The sequence below is a fragment of the Macrobrachium rosenbergii genome, chromosome 55 (assembly GCF_040412425.1).
Source record: "Macrobrachium rosenbergii isolate ZJJX-2024 chromosome 55, ASM4041242v1, whole genome shotgun sequence".
NCBI lineage: Eukaryota > Metazoa > Arthropoda > Malacostraca > Decapoda > Palaemonidae > Macrobrachium > Macrobrachium rosenbergii.
Window position 1 is genome coordinate 47,439,054 of NC_089795.1, and position 25,078 is coordinate 47,464,131.

General features: G+C 34.0%; 1 long non-coding RNA gene across 1 annotated transcript; it reads right to left on the reverse strand.

Annotated features, from left to right (window-relative positions):
* Positions 1-5,370: 5,370 nt before the first annotated feature.
* On the reverse strand, positions 5,371-17,627 carry LOC136835208 (uncharacterized). The gene is made up of 5 exons (XR_010852046.1): positions 17,505-17,627; positions 9,181-10,666; positions 8,846-8,924; positions 8,252-8,428; positions 5,371-7,721 (listed from the first exon to the last, which is right to left on the reverse strand). It is a non-coding gene; the product is annotated as an uncharacterized lncRNA (long non-coding RNA).
* Positions 17,628-25,078: the final 7,451 nt, after the last annotated feature.

Below are 25,078 nucleotides of genomic sequence, written 5' to 3' on the forward strand. Positions count from 1 at the left end.
TATTTCATTTTGGACGCCAACAATCATTCTTACTTCGTGTTTCAAGCAAAATCTGAAGCAAACCGCACACAGTATAGTGGAAGGGAATGTTGATACAGTAACGGGCACCTCTCCCAAGCAAACAAGGGGAAAACAGGACAAAGGAGCCAAACAAACAAAAAATTAAAGACAAAAGCAAGAGAAAACCTAAACAAACACTTACAGGTTAAAGCAGAACGAGAAGCAAGCAACGAAATCTAGGTCAAGAATACCAAGTAAACAATCTTTTCGTAGTAAATTTGGAATTAGGTTTAAACGTGACAATAAAAAAAACAGTTTCCAGGCATTGAATGTTACCTATCAGTAAAATTTGGTAAGTCTGAGATTATGAAAAGCACCAAATTGAACGAAAATAAACGATGCTATATGCCCTTATGACTGCAAAGAACTGAAAGCAATGTAACGAGAACCTGACCTGTAAAATGTTGGTCCCCTACCGAGAGGGCATTTTCTCTTCTCAAAAAAAAAAAAACTTTATACTTAAAATTATAAACATCTGAAATTATAGAATAAAGTTTGTTTATCATCTCAAAGTATTTTGTCTACTCAGTTTCATAAAGATTTGACGGATCATACTACCAACTGTTTCTATCCTCTTCAGAAACTTATGCAATACAATTTATAATAAAAAAAAATATTCAACCCTTTTAAGTGAAATTTATCTAACCAAAAACTGATACAAGCACTTTCTTTCATACTATTAATAATTTTCGCAAATGTCAACTTCAATCTCTCTTATTCGACTCATGACAGACTATAGAATGCAATTGAAGGATTCCTCTGACAAAGATACCCCAAGTTGGCTCTTATGGTGTTTTATCCTTCTTTATGTCAAGTACAAAGAAAGCAAAGAAATCTGGAGGCAAAAGATTGGTATTTACGCCACGAGCTGTACCTCCTTTTCAGGTGGCCCACGAGCCACAAATTGCAACTAAAGGTGCCATAAAGCAAGATGTTCTGGATGACTTAAAGGATAACCAATTTTAATGGCAAGAATTTGGGGTAAAGAAAGAATTACTCTATTATTAAATGCAATTGGCAATAGTATATGTATACTTTCAACAGCTGTATCAATTACCACGAAACTGTTAATATACTTTACAAATTTCATTGAAATTATTTATTAAAAGTACTTAATAAAGAATACATTATTATAAAGCACAGCACATTCACTGGACAAACTAAGCACGTGTCATGAGAAACTTTTACCAACACTTGCAACTACACCCTGGTCAAAAAACTACAAAAGATCGAGATATTGCGACTGATGGTAACACCCATTTGGTTTGCTGAGTAACTAAGGTATGTTTAGGCTTGAGAAAACAAAGCCTTCCTTGACTACCACAAATAGAAAACGGGAGCTAAGGCTTCAGTTCTATCAAGACTCAAATATTTAAGGAGGGGAACGCAGGGACGAGAAGGGCCCTTTCATTCTCTGAACAATTTGGTATCTAACTTGAGCTTCCTCTTCATGACTTCGAGTGTGGACCATTTTCTGAAATGGACGGTGGCACCTTGTGCTTGGTGGCCTTATGCCGAGAGCACTCGCCCGCCTCCTGGAGACGCTGTAGCGTTGACTCCATGGAGTTTTTATTTAAATCTTTCCATTTCCGTTTTTTTTTTACATTAACATGTGTAAGAGAACTTCTGTATAAACATCAAAGCTTGCGTAACACAAAGAGTGAATTCATTTTTCATAAATCTGCAGTGAATACTGATAGACAATGACTACAGATTACAATAACCAAAACTGTATAGAGAGATTTGACTTCTGCCTCTCACTCAGCCTTCTTGGGAAACTCCGTTGTGGTTAGGTTCTTCCTTATTAAAACGAAGTATCGTAGAAAATACATTTTGTATGTATTAAACTAAATGTTACTTTCATATAACAGTCGACACGAACTTCAGTCACAATACAAACCGGCAGATGACAATTTTGTTTTGCTTTTTGAGGTCAACGTAAACATCACGATAAAACAATGAGAAACTGTAAGGCGTGTACTAAGTACACAAAGGTAACGGAAGTTAAAGAATCATAAAATTACGTTCAAATAGTTAATTAGTTGGAAGTTAATTATAAAATTAATGGACGAATATCCGAGTAATTTAGTTAACTATGGATACTGGTGGCACTGAACAGTTTTATGGTGCTTCGCGGAACTAAGTTATAACGAATCTGTATGTCGGCGGCTGGAGTCAGCACACAACGCGTAGCTTCGAACACCTCTACCAATAACCGAATTTCGCTTAACGAACTGAAGACTTTAATCTCGAATATATTGCGTGATTCAAGAGATTTGACTTCATTGCCTGAAGTCGATTTTACTCGATATTCAACTTTTGGCTGAGCTAAACATGAACACCTTACGAAGACCAAGAGATAAATGTATACGTTTGGTAGAGGGAAGTATTCTAAAAACCATAGCCGATTTTTCATGAACACTAACGTATTGATAAACTAACGACAATTCTTGATAACATTCAAGAACATTTAAATACTCATCATTAATAAATTTTTAATCAGCTTTACCTGGTTATTGATGATGCTGGAGAAGAATATTCTTAACCCTTATATCATGAAACAGTTTAAGCTATGCATCAATTTTCAAAAGTTAAGGGCAACCATAAGTGTACGAAGAATTCCAGCTAGTGATTTAACTACGTAATTGAGTATTATAAAACTGATCAGTTTCTCAAAAGGGCACAATGAGAGCCGAATGTCAAACCTAACGCAATTACAGAAGTTCTCTTGTTTACATAGAAAATACAATAAGCAAATTAAATTGTAAAAAAACATTACAATAAATTACAAAATGTTACAGTTATTAACAGTTACAATACAAAAACGATTATATGGAAACATTTTGAATCTAGTCTTTTACCAACTACCTGGAACATTTGCAAATTTTCATTATGGCAACGCAAAGGTATTTAACTAAAGCAAAACGTCAGCAGCAGTGAATTATCTGTGGATAAAGTAACAAGAGGTAGTATGTCTACATATTTCAAGGTACTGAAACTTACTGAAAAACTATGAAGCTTAAATATTACGTGAATGTGAAGAACAATGATTTAAGAGAATATCATGAATAAACTAGTATACTGTAAATTGGAAATTGTTGGAAAACCAGTGGAAACAGAAAACGTATAAAACTCATTTTTTAACTGGTACCGTCATACTCCTACACCGAAAATAAAAACAATAAGGCTTAACGTCGGTTAACTGATACAGCGCACAAAGATTTACGGCCTGCAGTAACTTTCAATAGTTCAGAAATTAATTTTTATTGTAGGGCTAACTGATATAAAGCGAGCTCATTCATTATCATTAAAGGTAAATTGTTGAATGGAATACGCGGATGAATGTTTCGGTGTTTATGAAAAAGATGAGCTTGAAATAATATAGTTTGGAACATCCTCCTGAGTAAATTGATATTGATAATGTTAAAGACGACCTTCAAGCTGTGTAATGGACTAAACTATTAAAATCGGTAAGAAAAACTTTATAATCATAAAAGATGAAGGCATTTTGACACAGTAGCGACTACCGTTTTATTTGTAAAAGATACAAATCATTTTGAATGTAGATGGAAAACACTTATGGTCAATTACGTTAACCTGCAAAGACTAATAATCAAAATAGAAGAATTACAGTTTTAAAGACAACTGAAAATCTATATCTGTCGAATACTAATGCTGAAAGCTTACGGCTCTTTTTTCAAGAAACTCCTAGACTTTTAAAACTTATGTAAATATTACAAAGAAAAATTATTTCTGATGTACGCAAATATTTAAAACTAACAAAATCTGAGCTGCTTTTCTCAAGAAAATCTTAAGACTGTTTAGAACTTTTATATAAAAATAACAAACCTATAATAACTTATAAGCATCTGATGTCATTTGCAGTACCAGTTTCTTTAAGAGGGATAGTTTCGCAACAAAGCAATAACACCTACTGTTCAAGTTACTACGTAATCCACTTGCCTTTTTCCAAAGATACTTTAAAATATGCATAGCAAAGTTATTGTTAGTATTTCTGAGCACCACTAATGTTCCAGATAAAATCCTTGCTGCCAAGTATTTCAGTAAATACTCGTTTCAAACGTAATTTGTACATTGTTACGAATATACACAAACCTGGTGTGAAAAAATGAGATCATAGCCAAGTTAAAATTAAAAGAAATTTCATAATCGATGGCTTTGAGTATTAGAAGACTATGCCCTCCCCTCCCCTCCCACCCCCACCCCTCTCAAAAAACAGAAAGGACAGATGGCGCTGACAAAACAGGAAACGAGATGGAAGATAAGAGCGCACAGACTTGTTAAATTATTTGACATAAAAGGAACACACGATGATAAAAACGAGCATGTGGACCCTCATGGCAGTCTGACATACAGTTTTTATAAGACAATTTCTACTATACTGTTTTTAACGTTTGACTTTAGATAGCTTAATGCCACAGAACATCTTTCTAATCATTTAAAGTTTCAGCGTCTATTAACGAAGGAAGCCAAAGTAAATATCTCAAAATCATTCTTTCATTTAGAAGTTCGGGAGAAATCCATTCAATATATAATTTTTTTAAGTGCATGGAAACTACGATTAAACTGCAGTTAAGGAAAGTGGCTATTACATTGTTGTGATGCTTATATAAATATGAATCTAAGGATTATCACTATAGAGTTTACGTTTATCTGAACGACTAATACAATCTCTTATACTAATTGTATTAATAATTATTCTAGTTTTAGAGTATACTAACCTTAAATTCAGTGTGATTGTAATGAAAAGTTTACGGTAAATACGGATATATGTTGAATAGATTTTAAAAATATGGGGAAAAATATAACGATGTTAATAATGGCAATGGAATATATAATTCAGGCATAAGGCCAAGCGCTGGGATCTATGAGTTAATAATGGTAATAATAGCAATAATCATTTAGAACTTAAAGAGACGTGGGCAGGAGCAAAGGCTATATTTCTGAATTAAGACAACCCCAGTAGACAGATTAGAATCTCAACAGGTAAGAGATAAGGATAGCTTGAAAATGGAACCTATAACCTAAAAGTGAACTGGCTACTTACATCATAGTTTTCACACCATATTAAATACTAAGTTTTTACAACATTCTTCATAAAAGCTCATTAACCTTATGCATGCCTTGTATACATAACCCGAATGTTTCCATTTTTATAACTTTGTCTAGAAAATTATGGTAGTTTCATGTGCATATGCCTTCTAGAACCTCAACAAACTAATTCACTTTTCGTATATACTAGAGAGAGAGAGAGAGAGAGAGAGAGAGAGAGAGAGAGAGAGAGAGAGAGAGAGAGAGAGAGAGAGAGAGAGAGAGAGAGAGACTTATAACTGTGAGGAAATCTTGCGTGTTATAACACTCATCGAAACACTATATCAATACCTGAATAAAATTTTAGGCTCAAGGCTGAAATACTAAGTCTTGAAAGAGTATTTGTGTATGCCTATGGAACCCAGGTGAACACTTGCGGATCAAAATGAATCAGGAACCAAGGCTCTGCTTAACAAGGAAGTGCGGTCATGGCAAGATAAAACCCACGATATGCATACCAATGTGCTTAAATCTAATGGAAAAAGTGCCTTTTGTCTATCCTTATGAGTTAAGTCTCTTATAGCCATTGTAGTCTACTGCTTTTGACAGTGCCAAGATAGAAAAGTATGGACGAGTTCACACTTTCGTCCCCAGATGGTCAAGCATGACCAGCTGCAATTATCAGTCACAAAGAGAGCAAGTCCAAACATTTATGATAAACATCTATAAGATAAAAGAAAACCAATCAAGATGTTGTCACTGCTACCTCCTTGCATCTAAAATCGATGGTAAAACCATCATGTTTTAAAAAGGGAACCTAAATAGTTCACACTCAAGTCATTGTAGGCTCGAAATCTAGCATATTCTGCTCTGCCATCTATCACAGTATAAAACTAAAATCTGTTTAACTAATAGGAAGTGACTTCTTTTCCTCTGCTGAAAGGTGACAATGCATGAGGGGCTGCACCACTAGGCCTTGACAACTACCATGTGGTATAATGAAAGACACATCAGACGGACACGAAGAACTTTCACAAAACATTACTTGTACTAGCATACCCGAACATTCACAGTGAGGTGTGGTGAAAAGGCATAAACGAGAACTAACTTCTAATCTTTGATCAATTACGAATTAGTTTTTTAGCTAAAATGCTAAGCTTTGGAAACAAAACCCTCAACCACACAAAAACATGAAAATGTGAAATTATGCACGTAACATTGAAACAGACTGGTATGAAATCAACACAGCGAGAGAGATAAATATTTAAGATAAAAAAAGTTAAGTATACTCAGATACTTGGCACCTTATAAGCTGGCAATCAAAATGATTATACCTGCGACTGATCAGTACTTTTAAACACTTCATTAGCACGAAAGCTGAAAAGGTTCTAAGGATCCGATGAAATAATGGAAAATGAATAATCGAACCTGTTGTGAAGAAAACACCTAGGAAACAGCAATGAGCTGATAACAGTACTACAGGTTCATAATTTGTGTGGCAGGTCTTTGAGGCCTTAATGAAGATTCAGATGGCGCATGCATAGCGAGACTACCATTACCTGTCTGACAGACAAATTTGAACTGGGGAAAATACAGGAAACGGAAATTAGACCTACAAACGACTAATGGGGTGGTGAAACAAATCTATAGCCTAATAATCCTCTAGTCACTCCTTTTTATTCCCTATCAATAATTGCATATCAGCTCTACAATTAAGACAAAACCTAAAAGCTCAAACAATGATAACAAGCGGTTATATCAAAGTTCTAACTTCCAACTTTGCCATACAAATAAAATTAAGCTCCTAGGGTATATAATACTAACCTCTTAATAGCACAAGTACATAACCTTAAAATTTAACTTTTAAATACAAAAAGCAAACCTTCTGAATACATAAAACATATAATGCATTCTTCTCAATAATATAAGAAATCTTCATCATAAATTGGAATTTTGTTAAAATTTAAGGAGTGACTAGAGTTTTTATATTCACTGTCTTCAACACCACACTGTCCAAATAGCTCAGTGAGCTGATGATTTAAATAGTGAAGTTCACTATATACAATTTCCATCTTTGGGTTTGAATTGTGCAAGTACTAAAGGTGTTATTGACTTTATAAAAAGGGAGGGAAATTGAAAACTTCAAAATGATCGTCAAAGGTCATTTTACAAATCTCTGTATGAAGCCTCCAAGCTTCATTATGGATTATGGTGAACTAGAGAACTAGTTCAGTTTGAACACTCTTGAATAAAGATTAAGCTCAGTGTCATATAAAAGTTAAATTATATTTGGAATCTCGTCAGTAGTAGTGACTGACTGACATAACTTGCTACTTGAGTTATCAAGTCAGCATATTATAGTAAATGAAAATTCAAGCAGAGGTTTTTCTAACCTTTTCTAGTACTCTTGGAGGTCATGGCAAAACTTTTTTCATAATCTTAGGCAAGTGCTATATACAGTACAAATAATAAAATTTTAGGGTTGCTAGATATTGAGTGACTTATGATAAGACTGAAGTTGTTGTCCCGATGCTGAAGTGGTAAGCACTGGGAAAGTTCGAAATGATCCATGATTTCTTGACCTGTCTTCCTTGAAGAACACTTTAATCCTGAAAAGAACAAGACATTTGAAGTTCCAAGGAGCTAAACATGACAGTGCATCTTGAATTTAATGACACTTTCAGCAATAGCTTTGCAATGCATCTTGAATTTAGTGAAACTTTCAGCGATGGCTTTGCAGTGCATCTTGAATTTAGTGAAAATTTCAGCAATAGCTTTGCAGTGCATCTTGAATTTAGTGAAAACTTTCAGCAATAGCTTTGCAGAGCATCTTGAAATTAGTGTAACTTTCAGCAATGGCTTTGCAGAATATCTTGAATTTAGTTAAACTTTCAGCAATAGCTTTGCAGTGCATCTTGGCACTAGTTTTGTTGATCACTCATTAAGACTTAGTAATAGCAAGATATACTTGAACTAATTAGTAGAAAAATTTAAGATTCAGTACTGCTTTAGCGTAGATTGTTACTTTCTAGTCAATTCAAAATAAGGAAAAAATGTTCTAAATTTTCTAATTTTTTTTTCTGTTACAGTATAGCGTTTAGTATCACCTTTTAAATTTATTAAAACTTTGTAGTCTTACCACTGTTCACACTTGAATCCTTCGTGTCTAAAGGACTTCGGGAGAAACCCTCTATTCGGACTCATGAACGCCACTGTAGTTTCTCTGGATTTGATTCACTATCAAGAAGCCCCCAGTTTGATTTCTTATCAAATTGAAATCATAACTAATTCGTCAATAACTGATCGTCATTGAAGCCTGTTACCAAAGAGAATGTAAAATTCTTTAAGGCTTTGAAGTGTCTTTCTTAAAACTTGAAGATTAAACTGTTTAGTTTAAAAAATCCTCAAATATTTTCAGACTGATTTACCTAGTAGTTACTGTACATGGAAACGTTTAGGAGGCTTTCAAGGAAAAATTAAAACATCTTAAAATCACGTGTATGATACAAGATTTTGATATTCACAAAAACTAAATATGACCAGCATAGTCATTAATAGACCAAATGAAGGCAGATAAAAGAACCACCAAAAATACAACCCCAACAGTAATAACGTAAACATAATTGATATTAAAAAACTAAGAAACCACAGATCACAAAATGCACTGAATCTACCTTTTAAAACTGATATCAGATTCAACTGCTGTTTATAGCTGAACTACGCCATACCGTACCTTCATTCGTGATCGCAAAATAATCACAGTTTCATCGTCGAACCTCTTGTCTGATCTCCCATCAGGAACTCATTTGAGCCTGAAAAGAAAATCTTGAATTCTAAATTCTTTCCGATTCTGCAACTTATATAATTAAAGACGTTAAATATTTCACATGTGATTTTACAGTTAATTCATACAAATTTGTTAGGACACCGAAAGAGAGATGTAGTTAAATATATTTGCTGTGAAGTTACCCAGACTGAAAAATGAAATTCATTTCTCATACATATCAATTTTATATAAAAAAAAAAATTATCGTTAGCTATATTGGTAATTCATCATTATAGTCTTACCTCTGCAAATAACTTGAAAGTGTTTAGTATTACTGAAGCTTTTTTAAAGATTCCTTTGCAATTAGTAACCAACAAAAAATGGTGCTATGCCTGAAATATCCAAGCAAAGTTATTGAAGGCTGATATGCCGCCTAATGTTCATCATCTGTACTACAAGGGTCCATGGAATATCAAGGAAGGATTTCGGGTCCAGAGGCTGTCCACAACAATTTTCCATTCCCATGGCTCAACGCTCTCAAAAAGCTTTATATCTCATCTTGAGTTGAGATCCTATGTTACTTAATAGGCTCTTCCGTCTGGTAACCTATATCCTGTCAGTATACGTTACTGTCATTGGTATCAAAACTCCATAGGATAATAACCTCACTTTGTGATGTTATCGTGTCTTATATGCTGAACTGTAGTCCTTATCTGGCCTCTTGAAACTACAAATTTCCTTTTAGAATCTAGGCCAGTTCTGGCAATGACTGCACCTCAAAACAAGTTGCTTACACTCATGGACACCACTGTCACACTCATTCGGACAACAGGGCCATCATGAAATTCAAGACGCGTAGGTTGTGGCCACCTGCATCTGAGCTAGAATGCCATTCTAAAGAAAATTATATTCTTTCTCTAACCAGAGAAATTCACGGATACTGAATAAAAGTTTCACAAAAGTTGATTCTCTACTAGCTTCTGCTTTCATCAGAAATACGAGGGTCCAACATCACAACCATGACAGCAGTGGTACGATCCTACCATGCGGCTACAACTCACAAAGTATGTAAATCCTTCAACTACAGGGTAGTATGGGGAAAGGGATTCTTGACCATGTCCTTGATGGTAGATGATCCCGCCGCCCCTGGCATCATACTCCTGCAGGGACTTGTCCTTTTCTTGATTCTGTAGGATAGGTGTCCTTTATCATCTTCATGACTTCATTTCAGTTTCCTCACTTGGAAAAAAAGTGAGAAGCATAAGTTAAAGCAAATTCTTTCTTATCCATCAAAAGCATTGACACTACTTTTGCTCGTGAATCTTTGTATAAAACGTGTGTCCCTTAGAATCTATGAGACCTAGTTTGGCTGGTACATCTGAAGGTGCACTATCCATGGAGATAAAAAGCTGTCCAGGATATAGTGTGTGGTATTAGAATATCAAATTACCTTTCGTATCTATTGAAATGCTGTCATCCATGCTTTTGTTACCTAAAATGCCCTCCCGGGCATCTCAGCAATGCTAGTTGATCTGCCTAGGGTACCTTTTTCCCTAACCCTGCTGAATTCTCCACTTTCTTGTATCTTATCTGGCGCGTTCATACACATAGGATACGACGTCAAATCTATTATATCTTCATTCTTCTTTTCATGCAATAATCAAAAATTTCTAATTCGAATCTAGATACTGAAGTGTAGGTATGGAATGAATGCCATTTTCACACTAGTTAGAGTTCAAGAAGTCTTTGAAGACCAGACTATGTTCACCAGTTCGCATTGAGGTCAAGCTGAAAAAAATTCAAGAATTACATTACAATCAGAAATTCAACCGCTGGAATCTACACCAATAATTATTCAATGCCTTTGCCATTTCAAACAAAAAGTGCAATCTTTTAGAATTGATCCAAAGGAAAATTTGGATACAAAAGTATTAATGTATTAGTCATGATTTCAAAATGTAGATTAGATAAATTTTGTGCATACCATCGTTTTAGTTTAGTCAATATTAAGGTATAAATGCAAAAAGTCAATGCAATGATAGATTAAAAACTGTTAAGTATAACCATAGATTTTAATTCACACTGCTGCTAAGGTTTCAGCTTAAGATTTAAATTACACAAAGTCGTCTAAGTAAAGATGCCTCATTATATTTCCAGATACATTTCATCTATGACTTAGCTATGTATGGTCATGCAATATAAATTTTCCATCGGAATTCACTAGCACAGTGCAAGAATAGAAAGCTTCCCTGAGTTGATCAGGCAATTTCTGCCATCAGGACCTCTATTGTTTTGTTCAAGAAGCTTTTAATCACCAGAAGTTCACAATCTCACTGAAGTTTGTACGAACATTACCATTCATGGCCAACACTCGAGTCAAAAAATATTTTTGAATTAGGTACAGTCCCTTTTAGTAAGTAAACTAGAGTTTATACAGGGTTATAGAATTGTTGAGGGTCCTATCCATCATACGGCACTGCAGAACAAATTCTATTCTCAAAACACCATTTTGGTAACAAACTCAATACTCAGCCTCTGGGAAATAAGAAAATAAACCATGTGGACTGTTCCATTCTAAGCTGCAGTAGAACCTCAACTTAAAACCTAACAAAGATCCCCATGCACTTGAACATTTTCTAGACATCATGCATCTAACAGCAATTCCATATAGTTCCTAAACTAAACTTTTACTTTACACTTAACTTTCAGTTTAAGATATTTATTTAAAAACGCATCACATCTAAGATAGTAGCACAGCAAAGAATTATCATATCACAGGTGGCGGTAAGTACAAATATTCCCACTAAGTTGAGGCCCATTAACTTTTTCCTTTTGAAAAACTTCCTCTTCCGGTAGTCAGTCCTGAATGAGTAGCAACTTGATTCTAAACCCAGGCTCATTATTCTTATGGGTATATTGCCTACTTCCCTTTAGATGTCTAATTCTACCCGTGGTCTATTTCAGTCCTTTAGGATTCCTTAACCTTTATTCCTCCTTAATTCTGTCTAAATGAGCTAAAATTTAGATTCAATAATGTAGGTTACTTTGATTTTAATTCAAAGTACAGATTACTTTGATCTGAATTCAGATTTTAGATTTTTGGACTGGAATTCCAAGTTTGGATTACTTTGATATGATTTACAAGTCTGAATTATTTTTATTTGAATTCAGACACTTACTTTTGGTTTGGATTCAAAGTTTGGGTTCCCATTTTGGTCTAATAAGGTCACACTAAGGCTATCTTCATACGGAAAGAGGAAGCAAATGGCTAATTGCACTAAATATTCGTAGAAATGAGGATCAGTTAACACTGAATGGATACGATTAGGAAGTTCTCATTTCTTGCTAGTTTCGCTTAACTGTATTACCTTTTCAAGTTCTGAACCTCATCAAATTAAATTCTTTATGCCAAGCTAATAAAGGTGAGATATTGAACCAAAGAATTTTTTTTTTATATGTACCAACCGACATTCTAATCAGGTACTGAAGAATAGAGTGCTAAAATACTCTATTTTCAAAATTTGGTCATTCTTATTCATTAAATATACCAGAAATAAGAGAGTCGCCAATTATAGAAATCACTGAATCAGTATATTTAAGTCTGACCCAGTTCTTTTGGAATTTTCTTAAAAGGTTCATAAACCTCTGTACATCAGCCAAACTTAATTGCCCTTGACTATTGCTAGCTTTTCAAAATGCGAATTTAAAGACGGTATTTAGCAAGCATCAGTAATATAAAGATCCTGAGTGATTTCTAAAAACGAAAACTTGACATCTACGACTACCGTTAACAAATGAATACAGTATCTATTATACCCACAGTATCTATTATACCCAAAGTTAAGTCTTGATTTCACTGAAAAGTTTTTCTCCCTGTTACCGTACTAAAGCACCTTTACTAAATCATCGGCAGTAAATCCGAAATACTTTATTTTAACAGAAAATCTGGCTCTAATTGCACACATTACCTCTTGACAGGTTTGTTCGGACATTGGAATAGCGAGAGGCCTCTAATTTTACACTTAGAAAATTGTAAAAGAGGGCAACCTGTCTTAACTACTGCATACGAGTGCTGTCACTAAACTGCATTCAAGCGGGAAACTGCTAATGCAAACTACAGGGAGCAATATTGCTATAAATCCTATATACCATCATACAGAGCAGGTTTAGTAAGTTTTACACTCTTGCTGTCCAGCATTTATTTGCTTTTTGAATATTATTATTCCTTACGGGTAAATAGTACGTCTAGAAACTGATTACGTTACTTAGTGTCTTCAGAGGAACATTGGCTGAGCCTTTAGTCGCGAATTGTAGTTACCAGTGATAAAATGGCGAAACTTACAAGACTGAAGATATGCAAGTAATTACTATACAGATACCACATACTTGATGAAAATTATGAAGCCAGGTATTAATTACCTCATTACCCGTCAATACTATGCAACTCTCCTTGCAAGTTACTGCCACTTGTAAAATAAAGTTCTGCACATCTCCCGATAACTATCAATCAAGATGTCTTAGCGCTTAAATCTAATCGTCAATAGAAGCTCTTGTAATTAAAAGATTTATATCAAGCCTTGCTGTACTACTGTTCCAGCATTTCATAATGAAGGCTTCAAGCTCTTAAGAGATACCTTTGCAATTTATGCAATGCTATGCACAAAAGTTACTGCTCATATACTGCATACAATTCTACAAAAGAGTAATTGAGGCTTGGTATATAAGTAGAATCAATACTAATTAGACTGGATTAAGTGTTAAATTGTTTGACAACTGGTTCAGTTAGCTTAATTAAAAGATATCGGTAAAGAATTTGATGCAATTCGTGATATCGTAAATAAACTAAGGCCTTTCATTTTTCATCGACTTCTAAATGTAATGCATCTGCTAAATACATAAGGTTTTATGATATGGGGGCTCCTAAAACATCGCTACTTGAGGTTATTTAAGCCTAATTTTCTGATTAGTCTTTAAAAAGAAATGTACACTTAGGTTACTAATCTTCTAGAGTAGGATTCTGTTATGAGGGAATAAGAATGACATGAAACCCTGCTTACTATTCCTTATTGTTTTCAGGCATTTATTACACTTACTGGATGCCTTTCATTCAGCAATAACAAAATATATCAGTTTGGATTACGTCAAGTTAAGCTAGATATGTAAGCACTAACTCTAAATTCTAATTAGAAAATCAGGAATTTCAGTGCATATTACATAATGCAAATAGAGTAGCAGGTTACGTCTGTGCTCTTCTTTACAAACACTGCCATTGCGTTCTTCAAATTTCTAATATCCAAACAATAACAACGATCTTCCATCCTATAATTACTAAGGTATTAAACTTTCTCCTAAATAGGACACACTAACTTTCCTATAGAACCATCTGCACTTTTTCAGGCTTAGGTGAAAATCTTAGTCGGATGTGCAATGGTTTCCATTACATGTACCCTCAAGAATTTTTAAATTATACAAATTGAGCAATAAATGTCATACCCTCGTTAACGATTGGTGGGTAGATTTACTCCTACGCTTTCCAAGAATGCTACCATGGTTAAATTTTTAGACCCAGTTACTTCTGTCACTAGAAAGTCTGACATTTGATAAGCACTTATGCCAATTTGATGAAAACCCCCCAAAATATTTTACAGTACCTTAGATTCACAAATCTTTACGATTGTCTTTAAAAATTTAAATAATGTGGTTACAAGGAGCCAACTTCCCGGTTATCCTTATACAAGGATTAACATACTTTTTATACCACCTTAGTCAAGAGACCGTTATGGCCTCAGAAGCATAAGACTTGACATGTAGTCAATTTTAACTTACAGATTTAGACTTCGCCCTTTATACCAATTTCTGCATTTATGATAATTTCAGCATAGTCTCACGTTTTATCAGTATGACAAGCTTACGCCAGCAACTAACCACATTTGTTCACTGACATGGTCGAGAGTCATGAAATGGAAAATTTGTTCCTCAAAAATGGTCTATATAGTACGTTATGACTGAGCAAAATAACCAGTTAATTTTCAGTCATGAGTGACGCTATGTACCCTTATTAAGTCATAGTACAGTTCATTAACATTCAACTCAGAAAGGCATAGCAAAGTAACACTGCAAAAACTGTTTGAACTTTATAATTTTCGATCACCTAACATTCCGAGTTACTTTCCGATAAGTAATGCCTGATGATAAATTATCCTAAAACTAACCAAGTAAATAATGTTTTTAAAAGACTTTCAACTTTACTGGAATTCGAAAAATTAAATGGAGTAACAACTTCGCCTCAACCATTAATTCTTGAGAGTAAGTTATGTTTGTATTAAATGGCTAGTCATTCGCCCACATCCCCAGAAAATATTTTCACTTAACTAAATATAAAACAGCCACTACATGTGAAAATACAAAGTATTGTGCTTACATGAAACTGAACATTTGTCATATCGGTTTGGCCTGAAGTTTAGTAGACAAGAAGTTTAGTAGACAAGAATCTTCTATTCAAGGCAATTTCCAAGCCAAATCACACTCACCATGAAGGGCTATAGTGTTTACCTTTAGAACCATGGCCTCATTTAAATAGTTGAGGAATGTTTACCGATTTGACAGTCTTAGGAACCCATGATTTGGTCATAACACTAGAACATAAAGTATGTCCGGCAACTGGTATCAGTATCTTGGTGGAACACCTATTTATTGAACATGACCAACTTCTAATATCAGTATCCTGGTGGAGCGTACTGGTGGAACTCATTTTTTAACGAACATGTCCAACTACAAACATAAGCATCCTGGTGGAACGTTCTGGTGGAACTTTTTTAATGAAAAAAGTCAAAACGATAATGGAGGATTTTACAGCTAACCAGTAAAAAACCCATGTTAGTTAATAACCTGATAAATCATTCGTCGTGCAAGATTTAGTTTCTGGACGAAGATCAGTTACCAGTAAACACGAATGAAAAACCAAGCCTCAATCGACTGAAAGTGCGAAATTAGATTTACGTTGCTGTAAATACCTCAGCTATGGAAAGTAATTTTTAAAAAGATAGTATTTATGAGCACACAGTCTTAATAAACCAAATTCATAGTTAAGTTTTTTTAAAATACTTCAGATTTGTATAAATTAACTAATAAATACATGAAAACTATACTTAAATCGAACAGTCAGTCCAAAAGTTACCTTATACCTCAGGCACAAAGCAATTCCTAACATTTCAAGACAATGAATTCTACAAGCGTACACTACACTTATTAAAAACATCAAATATGTTAACACCGAATTCATCAAATGATAACTCAGCGCGCTGCGCTTCAGACTAGTCACAATCAGATGTGACAAGATATGAAGCAATTATTTAAACTTTGTTTAATCTCGCTTTATCCTTTGAGTTTACGTAGTAAAATTAATACTACTCTGTATGCTTACTGACAAAAGACTGGTCTAGATATATTTATCAAGTCTGCACAAGTTATAAAAACGATTTTTACACCAATTTTGAGTTACATTACCAGCTTGTGTAACAGCGTAACTTTGAGGCTCCATTTGAAAAGCTGGTGTGTTTAGTTTAGAAAGTTGAAAATTTATATCCAATAGCATTATTACACAACATACTGATTCCCACAGAAATCGGCTGGACCGAACTGAATTAAATTTATAGTTAATGCACTTTGGGCAGGCAGTAAAGTTAATTTTAATGCAAGTGGAAACATTTATGGCTATCAGGACCCACTCGATTTCAAAATACAATCTATCAACATTAATACATCTTTACAATTCTGCCATTTTGACACCTTTACAAAAAGTCAGCATTTTGTAAAAAGCGTATACCGAAAATGTCAAGCATAATTATACTCGATTATACATAAAGCACCATCTAAACATTTACACCAGTCTCCCCATAGAATGGTATTAGGACTTTTCATAGCCTATTTCAACCGTTACGCATGTATAATATAAGCTTCCGGTTAAACTAGTCACTAAACTGAAAAAATGGCATTCAATAGATTCAACCTTAATTTTTTAAACTACATAAAACTCACTTACCTAGAAGGGAGGGCAATTTGCTTCAGATTTAAAATCCTACCTTTGTGATCCACGTTACTAGAAACAGGCGTGGTTCAAATTCCCATTAACCTTTATGCTCAGTAATTTCAACCTTCAGCTTTAATTACTGATTGCTCATTACTGTTTTATGCAAACTTTCACAGCCACTATCCAAGATACATCTATGAAAACTGCCTGACTGTTCACAGCCTAAAATTACTCCTTTTTTCTGTAGCAACAGTCTTGTCGAATCACGAATTTCCACTTTCAAATGTGCTATAGACATTTTATTAGTTTAACAATTACAAGGGCTGACGGACGTTAGATATGTATAACGCCAAAATTAACTGGTTTAAGACCATTGATTATTGTATTTTTCAAAAACCAATAAACCTGCCATATCTAGGAAAAACATACCAACACATTATAGTATTAATATTAAAAGACACCGGCTACCGCTAATTCTGCATGGGAAAGCTTGCAATAAGGCACCATTGAAAAATTAATAGCATCAATACCTATACACAGTAAGTCGCAACCAATAATACCCCCTAAAAAATCATCTACTACAATAAGCTGACTCACCAGCAATTTCACATCCAATCCAAAATTAACTCCAAATTCTTCAACTAAAAGTAAAGTATCGTTCAGTTACTTTTAATGCTCCTGATCAATGTCCCCATTCTTTTAGGCACGGCTGAATTTCTACCGTACAGAAGACAAGGACTGAAAATACAAGGAGTATCCTAGTATCTTGAAACGCTTTACGCTTCTTTAGCATCCTTGGAAAAATGGCAACGCCATCTACTTCGCTTCCCGTTTTCTTCGAGACATTTTAAGGAAAATAATTTTTGAAGGTATATAAAACAAAAAAACTTCAAATGTCTTTGATGGGCTACTGAAATAAAGAACTTTAAAATACTAGACAACAAAATAAATATATACTCGCATACTAATTTACAGGGATTTCCACATAAAACTATACCTGCGAATATCCCCTTTGTGTCATAATAAATAAATAATAGTAGTTATAAAAGCATGGAAGAATTTTGTCAGAATAATCTCGTATAAGTTTTGTCATTAGAATTGCTATAAAACCTACTTTAAAGACTGGATTTTTTAAAGCTATCCAAGCAGAAGTATAAATCTTTCCAAAGTTATTTGATGACTTGGATCATATCAATGAGTAAATGGATTATGAACATTTATCGTGACTTTTTTTTTTTTATCTCATTTATGATATCGTTTTGAGGAATTCAAAAAACAGAAGCATGACTTTCCTCCTTTCAAGTCATACAATCATCTTGTGATGCCTTGTGATGCCGTAGTTTTGAATTTCATTTTCTTATAAGCAGGACAGGGAAAGGACCATTCTGACGTTAAATTACTGCTATAATTTGAAAAGACGTATAAACAGAGACATACACTGTATAACAGATATATATATATATATATATATATATATATATATATATATATATATATATATATATATATATATATATATATATATATATATATATATATATATATATATATATATATATATATATATATCTGTTATACAGTGTGTGTCTCTGTTATACAGAGCTTAAACCTTCAATAATTATAGAGATATGAATCTTCTCATCTCACCAAAAGAAACCTTATTTCATTAGAAAAAAAATTACATTATCATACACTGAACGACTGGTCACATTTCAGTTTCCCTTTCTGTCAATTCCTGGAACTCATAACCTATAAAACTTATGAGTTGTTTTCATTCTTTTCCGGCGTTAAAAGGGAGGGGGGGGGGCGGGGGGAAAGGGTAACGGTCCGTATTACATATAAAAATCTCATTTATTAAACTTACCTTGAATCTTCCTAAAATATTTTTATTACCAGTACAATAATAATAACTGTTTTCATTATGAATTTTTTAATCAATCAGTATGATTTTTTCTTTTGCCTCTATATACATAAAATATTCAAGACAAAAATTGACTAACTGTACGCGTTCGTCTTCCCAGAACCATTCCTTCTGTTTTTCTTAGTCCTCCTTCCTTTCTTCCTTATATCTCCTCCTCCTCCTCCTCCTCCTCCTCATCCTCCTCCTCTTCCTCCTCCTCGTCCTCATCCTCCTCTTCCTCCTCCTTCTTCCTTCTTATCATCCCCCATGCCTATATCTCCCACATACAATAGGTTATTCTCACTTTCATACTCTTTCTCCCATGCCCTTTTCTCCTAAGGAAACAATCAAAAGTTCCCTCGTAGAAAAATCACTTTCACGTTTAAAAGAAAAAAAAAACATTTGCCCTCAGGATGCGAAGTGAAAAACTTTCGCCCTTAGAAAAAAAGCGAAAAAAATGGAATCTCCGTCACAGGAGAAATTGTAACTTGGGGGAGTTTCGTCAAAGAAAAATATTCCCATTAAAATCCTTCGCCTCGAAGAAAATTTTGTTCCCGGGGAGTTTTTTCTCCTAAAAGATTAGCTTTTCTTTGTAAAATCATTCCCTAATTGTTAATGGCTGTGTCGAGTGTGTTTGCCTTTTTTTTATCACGTCTCCATAATTTTAAAGTAAGAATGTCTCTTGTTTTCTTTACCACTGAATACATCATCTGAATATATATATATATATATATATATATATATATATATATATATATATATATATATATATATATATATATATATATATATATATATATATATTTATAATATATATGTGTGTGTGTGTGTGTGCAATCCTGTTTTGTTGTGTAAATGTTTTATTGATGATGATTACCTTAATAAATATATAAATCTTTGCATTATTGCGTTAATCTTACTTTGGTAGCTATGCAAATAAAATCAATAAAAGAAAAAGACTAAATTAATATAATATATGCTAAAGCTAAATCTGAAATCTGGTAGAATACTAAAATGATTAGTGAGATTGAAAGAGCTACTAATGCTTCGACTATCACTCATATTGGAACCACTATTCCTATTATTACTAAATCATAAACCAAAAATTATTTCCGACCAGTTCATCAAAGAAGAGAAGTACCAATTTATGGTACTACTGGGACTCCTAGCGACTTCCTTTCTGAGTACTTTTACGAGAATTTCTTACAGACTCCTGAAGAATTAGCTATAAACAATTCTGAAACTTTCCAGATGTAGCGACATATCTTCGTTTATCTCTTTTGTAATTAGTGAACGATCGTTAGCGTGTATGTTTCTTTCCGTGTTATTTTCCTTATCTTATAAAGTAATGTTAATTAATTCTTTCTTATATCACTTATAATCCATGAAAAGAGAGATAATGTTAAACGCATTGAGATTCCAAAACATACTCTATCTATACGATGTTTCCGCTCAAATATAAAAGCACGAACCAAATTAATAAATAGAGGGATTATTGCATAATGATTTGTCATGAGAGAGAGAGAGAGAGAGAGAGAGAGAGAGAGAGAGAGAGAGAGAGAGAGAGAGAGGAAAAGGAGGAGGAAAAGGAGGAGGAAAAGGAGGAGGAAAAGGAGGAGGAGGAGGAGGAGGAGGAGGAGGTGGAGGAGGAGATATATATATATATATATATATATATATATATATATATATATATATATATATATATATATATATATATATATATATATATATATATATATATATACTGTATATATATACATATATATATACATTATATATATATATATATATATATATATATATATATATATATATATATCAATATATATAATATATATATATATATATATATATATATATATATATATATATATATATATATATATATATATATATAAGCATATGTAATTTTAGTTTTTTATATAAATAGTCATTAGTCATCCTCAATATTGCAAAATTCCATATAATGCAACGCAGATTAAGAACGGGTCTTCAAAGCAGCAACTTTGTCAAAAATTTTGGGAGTTGATACAACATTCTATCCCATGGCCTCTGAATATGTGCATCCTACATTTGGGAAAAATAATTCTTTTTTTCTATGTCGTTTTGGGAAAGCTTCCTTCTGCTACTAGGCCCGAAGAATTATTTCTGAGTGAGTTGTCTGATGGGCTTGCTCTTGTTTGCAAAGTTTTTCAGACGCGGGAAGGAACACCAGGTGAAAAAGTATTTTTTTCGGATTGTGACTCTCGTTTATTTCGAAAGTTGTCCGAGAGATGGAGCACATCATCACTTATTGTTTATTATTTACTTATTATATATACTTTAAGTATGTATTCGTCATCATAATGTTTCTACAATTTTTCGAATATCTGAAGTTTTATTGTCCACCTCTTTCTGAGAGCTTTTTTACATTATATCCCATAATTATTCATACACTTTCAATTCCTAAGTTCCTAATTACAATATCTATGGAATTAATTTAGATATTCGCTTCTAACTATTAATCGTCCATTAACTGTACAACAGAGTGCATCTTGACACAGAATGTCCGCTCTGCAAAGATTTCTTGATTCTTTTGACCAAATTATTTTTTGGTTTCATGAGTGATTGATTGATTATGGCTACTAAAACTGGCGTCACAACATCTAGGTTACTGACGCCGTCATGTATAAAAAAATGTGAAGATCATAACAAAGAAAGAATCTAAAAAATGAATTTATCTTCCGTTCTCTCTGCAATTCTTTATAATGTTTATTCTGAAAAAGGGATTACCTTATGCGGGAAATAAATGAATTGTTACCATCTACCTATTAATAACGGGTAGGGAATGGCTTCTGAATTGTAGTTTTGGCCCTAAGGTTACTCATATAGCCTTGATTTGAGAATAATTTCTTAAAGATTATTACGAATTATTAGCGCCACTCTTATTCTTTGTCATTGACTCGAAATGTAGATCACATAATAAGTTCTATAAAATTGAAATCAGTAGATATCGTGAGCCCCTAAACGTATAATGGATTGCAAAGTCAGGTGCCCTTTAAGGCGAGGGAAATATATCATTATTATTAAAAGCAATAATAATAATAATAATAATAATAATAATAATAATAATAATAATAATAATAATATTATTATTATTATTATTATTTATTATTATTATTACAAACCGTACCTCAATAAACAGCCCCACTCTTTTACATAACCACAGATGTCTTTTTCTTTATTTTATTTTTTTTTAATCCAAGAGAAAAGTTTATATCAACGGAGGCTATAAAAAGAAAGTTATTCTTCCAGAGAAAGAAGGGCGTAACTCGGGTGAAAACAATCGCCTAAGTTTTGACGGATGTTTTTTCCAAGACGCCTTTTGAATTTCATTTCTCCTTTTTCTTCAATTTCTCCTTTTTTGTTATCAAATGTTTGTTTGTTTCCTTCGGTTCTTTCCCATTCTCAAAATCAAGTCATTTTTCAAGAAAATATCACTATTTTCTTCATGTTGTTTAATTTCGTTCATTCTCTTCTGCTTGCCTCCATAAATTACGTTTTCTTCCATTATTCGTTTTGCAGTAAAAATTTTTTTTTTCTGGAAGTTGCGAACTCGAGGTTCAACCTCTTCCAGACTTTGAACTTCAACTTCCTCTGTCTTGGCAAAATGATCAGTAAGGGGCTATTGTAAATGACGGTTTGTCGAATTGAGAAGTCTGTCAGTGCATATATATATATATATATATATATATATATATATATATATATATATATATATATATATATATATATATATATATATATATATATATATATATAAAAATATATTATAGACAGCAGCCAAGACAACGCGATTCTCACCTTTCATAATTTTTTCCACTTGAGGCAGACTGTACTGATCATTTTTATTGCTCTACAAAATATATCTTGAAGTTTACCATAAATGTATCATGACCAATAAAAGTAGAATTATTTATGACATCAGTAATTATAAACTTGACCAACCACGAGGCATTCACGGAGATAAAACCAAGTTTCAGAGATTCTGCTGTCCTTTGAAGGCTCGATTTCCTTTACAAACAAACAAGGCAAATAATGTTTGAGTCCTATTTTGGAGACTGAGGAAGGCTGAATGGAAACTCCTCACGTCTGGAAATATAACCCTGAAAGGACCCACCGGCGGGAAACGAAATCCTGGAGGAAACTTTGGAAGGTAAAGGGATTCTGTTACTTATTGGCACTATAAGATTCAGGAAAGGTCAGAAGGAAAAAGATAGTGATTGCAGATGCAGCAAAAGAATGTTAGTTTCTTTCTCGCTCTCCCTCCTCTCTCTCTCTCTCTCTCTCTCTCTCTCTCTCTCTCTCTCTCTCTCACACATACACAAACTCTCTCTCTTTTGATAGACAAAGGCTAAATTTTTATAGAGAACAGGCTAATTGTTATATATATATATATATATATATATATATATATATATATATATGTGTGTGTGTGTGTATGTATGTGTATGTATATAGTATATATATATATATATATATATATATATATATATATATATATATATATATATATATATATATATATAGAGAGAGAGAGAGAGAGAGAGAGAGAGAGAGAGAGAGAGAGAGAGAGAGAGAGAGAGAGAGAGCCATTTCATACCAGATGTTTTCAATGTGGTTATTTCCTTTTTCTTTGCTTCTTTGAATGTCTTTTGGAAAGTAAACCCTTATTTTTTTTTCTTAAATAGATAGATGACAGACAGACATATAGAAAGCCTTCTTTTCAAATCTCTAACAAAGATTATTGATACTTACTTCATTTACATAACTTAGTTACCTAAGCTGGATATAATACCAATTAATTTCTTTATAGTTTTCATAAATATCTTAGACGTCTATTACAAATAATCTCCAAAATCTTAAAAAGAAAACTGCAATATTATTACGGGCAAACGCGCAGGCGCCTGTCTTGAATACCTGCATTCACACCAGGGCAAAATCCCCTTTCCCTTACGTCAACAAAACTTTAAGTACAATAGAAAAAAAGCTCTTTCAGTCTATGAAGCGTCCAGGATATGAATCCTTGATGAAAAGAAGGAATTCTTTTATGAAGAGGGAAAGAAATCGTTTATTCTTGAGGACGTTATTGAAAACTCCTCAGTACAACTCGTCCGTGCTATCAAGAGGGAGAAGTTTCCGTTCGGAATTGGAGTAAAAACAATGCAGCATCGAACACACAAGAACAAACACTATTGGAATTCAGGCAGGGGGTAGGGAGAGAGGGGATTGGTGGTGGGGCATGTTACCCAGGGATGGGTGCCTTACTTGGGAAGGGGAGGAATATTGGTAGCGGAAGGTGGGCCAGGATTGGGAGGGGGAATGAGGGCCTTGCCGGCCGGGGGAGGGAGGGGTTAGAGGGGAGAGCCTGGCCGGGGGTGGGGTTTTTCCCCAAGGGGTGGGCCGTGGAGGAGTGCCTGGCTCGAGGGGGGGGGGGGGCGGCTGTTGATGTGAGCCCTGCCGGGGAGGACAGAGTGCCAGGCCGGGGGCCTGGTGGGGAGGGTATAGGACTAGGGCGGGTGGGGTTAGGGTGTCTCCAGTCGCCAAAATGGAACTCGGCGCCGAAAATCCTTTTTATCGGAAAACCTGGACCGGAAGGAGGGAAGAATATTCCCATTCCGATATGGCCTTTCGTCCAAACAGGAGGAGGAGGGGGAGGAGGAGGAGGAGGGAAGCAGTTGCTACTGATTCTTTTGTGCTTCCCACGTCTGTTTCTTCTCTCTCTCTCTCTCTCTCTCTCTCTCTCTCTCTCTCTCTCTCTCTCTCTCTCTCTCTCTCTTTCTCCATCACAATTATCATTCCATTGTTTCCTTCCCTCACCCTTTTGCCTTTCAGAGACATGGTTTCTCTGTGCTGTTATTGAATTTCAGTTCAAGTTTTGTCTTTGTTTTTCATTTGTTATAAGGAAAAAATGCACATTCCATTTCATATAGCGTCTGGTTAAAGTAGGGAAGAGCCTGCATAGTTAGCAGAAACTGATTACTACTTTTTTATGAAGTACGCAGAACCTAATAACAAGATTTTTAAAAGGAGTGAAGAACCTGAGTGGTAAGCAGCGAATGGTAACTGCTTTTAAAAATAAAGCAGGAAACAGCCTGCATAGTATGCAGAAACAGATAACTGATTTTTAATGTAATGAAGAACCTGCATAGAAAGTAGCAAACGATCACTGTTTTTTAAAAACTAGGGAAAACCTACATATTAAGCAGCGAGTGATTACTGCTTTTAT